The 3,380-nt window shown below is 35.3% G+C and overlaps 1 pseudogene; it reads left to right on the top strand.

Moving 5' to 3' along the window:
* Window positions 1-1,443: 1,443 nt before the first annotated feature.
* LOC102257518 lies at window positions 1,444-2,198 on the top strand (annotated as a pseudogene).
* The last annotated feature ends 1,182 nt before the right edge of the window (window positions 2,199-3,380 follow it).

Consider the following 3,380-nt stretch of genomic DNA (forward strand, 5'->3'; position numbering starts at 1 on the left):
AAACAAATGATTTAAGGGGAAACAACAACAATCTGTGGTTATAGCAGAAACTGAAACAGCACAAAAAGATGACTAACAATGCAAAATGGTATTTGAACATCTTGGTCACATAAAACTGCATAATTGTACTCTGCATATACTAGTATATAATTAAAGTTATGTGATGCCTTTTTAGTATTTAATTTTAACAAAATTGAGTTTATTTTCAACTAATAATAAATCAAACATTTATGTTAATTTAGAGATAGAATGTTAATAACCCTTTACTATTTCATCTGTATTTCACTCTAAAGACAGAAAATAAAATAGCACCCGTCTCTCTTTTTATACAGCATATTACCTATATGCTTTATTTCAAAAACAAATCATAACAATTTTATTGCAGCTGAGAGATTAGATGTCAACTTTTTGCATGTATCAAGATTCTGGTAAGAAATAGGTCCAGAGCTGGGTGGAGTTCACAAGGAGATGACTTACCCAGGGCTGGTTTCGCAGAATGAAGTGGCCTAAGTAAAGGTCCAATAAAGATGAGAAAAAGAATCAGTAGTTACATAATATTTTTAACTGAAATGTTTTAAAATTCTTGTTTACCTTGAGTAAGCATGAAACATGAATCAAATTTGGAAAAGTAAAGGAAATACAGTATGTGATAAACATAGGATAAAGCCCATCATTATTTTTAGAATGTCAAAATACTTCTTCTTCCTCTTGCTACCTTTCAAAGCCCTATGGGAACTTTATAAGTAACAAAATTCAAAAAGGTTTAGGTGGGAGGAAAATCTTGAAACTCATCAAAGCTATCACTAACTGCTGAACACTCTGAGTTTAATAATACCACTAAGTTAAATAAGAATCCTAGAAGATTTAATTTTGTTCATTCAAATATTTTGGTGTCATTAACCATTAGATGTTAATATCTAGTTAGATATGGAGCTTGAAGTCTTTTTGGATTGACAGAATAAAAAAAATAATCATGTAGATAATTAAATATTAAAAATTGTGATTAGACCATAGAGAAAAACTTCAAGTGCTAGAAAAACATAGGACATAGCAACTAATCTTGGCTGAGGAAACAGTAATTTTAGAGGCAAAGGGGAGAGAGGGATGAGGAAAGGCAGAGTGATCAAGAAAACTTTGCAGTAAAGAGAAAGCACATACACAGGGCCTATATTTATAAGGGATCTGTGTTCGAATCATCTGGAGAATCTTAAGAGATGAGTTTGGAAAGAGTATAAGCAGGTTGAGTGGTAGAGTCAGATTTCATGTTTAAAAGTCACTCTGTTTTCAATGAGGGCCCAAGTATAAGTGAGGAGACTAGCTAGGTGCCTCCGGTAATAGTATACATGAGAGATGATGCTATTTTAAACTAGGAGAGGGGGTTAATCCAGAAGGATTGAAAGAATTCTTTTTTGTGGCATTCTGGAGGTGGTTGCCTGCTTCAGGATGAAGCTGAAGGTCTCTTTCCCATTCACTGGCTGCCAGAAACTCATTGAAGTAAATGATGAACACAAACTTCATACCTTCTATGAGAAGCGTATGGCCACAGAAGTTGCTGCTGGTGCTCTGGGTGAAGAATGGAAGGGTTGTGTGTTTCCAATCAGTAGTGGGAACGACAAACAAGGGTTCCCCATGAATCCCAATGTCTTGACCTATGGCCATGTCACTCGCTGCTGAGTAAGGGGCATTCCTGTTATAGACCAAGTAGCACTGGAGAGAGAAAAAGTACAAAACTCTTCAGGGTTGCATTGTGGATGCCAATTTAAGTGTTCTCAAGTTGGTCATTGTACAATTAGGAGGAAAATATATTCCTGGCCTCACTGATATTACTGTGCCTTGTGGCATGAAGCCCAAAAGATCTAGCAGGATCCGCAAACTTTTCCATCTCTCTAGAGAAGATGTTGTCTGCCAATATGTTGTGAGAAAGCCCCTCAACAAAGAGGGTAATAAATCTAGGGCCAAAGCACCTGAGATCAGTATCCTATTATTCCATGTGTCCTGCAACACAAATGTTGGCTTACTGCTCTGAAGAAACAACTTTACTACAAAAAATAAGGAAGAGGCCGCAGAATATGCTAAACTTTTGGCTAAGAGAATAAAGGGAGGGCAAAGGAAAAAACCGGGAACAGATTGCCAAGAGATGTAGGCTGTGCTCTCTGAGAGCTTCAAATCAGAGTCCAGTCAAAAATGAGATCTGCTAACAATAACAAATAAGAACAAACATAAAAAAGGATTGAAAGAAATTTATTTTTAATCTATATTGTACTTTTTTTTGGACAAAACTGGCTTCATAAAAAAATAAAAATTTTCTTCCTGGAATACATGCAAAAAAACACACAAAAAAACAAAAACACAAAAACAAAACTTTACAAAAAAATCCCTAAAGATAAAAAGAAATTTTAATTCAATAAAATTAGGAAAATGTGACATATACTTACTATAAATTTTGAAGTACTTACTTAAGATATTATGAATATGGAATGATATATTTTTAAAATCATGGGTGGCTTACTCCAAATTTTCATTTATAAGCAACTTTTCACTTTTATGTTCTTTTTTCTACCAATTTTTATGTGGGATGGAGGGAAAAACTGATGTTAGAGCTGTGGCTGAAAAAGGGCCACCTGCTAACCTGACTAATCAGGGTAGGCCTGCATGGCGGCCTTGCAAACACACAGACCTTAAGTAACCACAAAGAATAGTGTGAAATTAAAACCTTTTAATTAAAGAGCTGTTTATAGTGGGTAGTCATGTCCTAGGCCAGTATCTTCCCTGACAGAGATCAACTTCCATATTTACTAAGCCTATTGTCTTTTTGCATCTAAGATAACATATCTGTGGAACGTCAGGGTAACTTGTAACTTCCCTTTTCCCAGACCTCTGGGGCACAACAAATGGTGCCAGGGTGCAGACCACAAAATCCCTCATTGTTATTGTTATTTGTTAATTGTTGACTGTTAACTATCTTATGCCCACTTGTGTAAAAGCAGCATTTTACTTTTTATCCAATCCCAGAGGTTTTCCCGCTTTGCTTTCTCCCACTCCCTAATGTATCACCAATGGATTTCATGTAACCCACTTACCTCTCCTCCTTTGATGGTAATTTATAAAAATAAATTCTCTGGAGCATTATCCCAATTTGTTGAGATTCTGCTTACTGGCAATTATCAACAGTTTGGCTCAAATAAACTCACAAAAATTCTGTACAGGTTTGAATGTTTTCTTACGTTAACAGAGCAAATACATTTACAAATGCATTAGAGCTCCTTTGAAAAAAAAATAATATTAGTCACCAAGATTTGTCATTTCATCCAAAGCAGAAAGTCTAAAGTTACAAGAACTTTGTATTGCTTCTTTCAAGTACAGCGGGTTCTCTGTCTACA

Source organism: Myotis brandtii, unplaced genomic scaffold (assembly GCF_000412655.1).
Source record: "Myotis brandtii unplaced genomic scaffold, ASM41265v1 scaffold365, whole genome shotgun sequence".
In the NCBI taxonomy this organism is placed as follows: domain Eukaryota; kingdom Metazoa; phylum Chordata; class Mammalia; order Chiroptera; family Vespertilionidae; genus Myotis; species Myotis brandtii.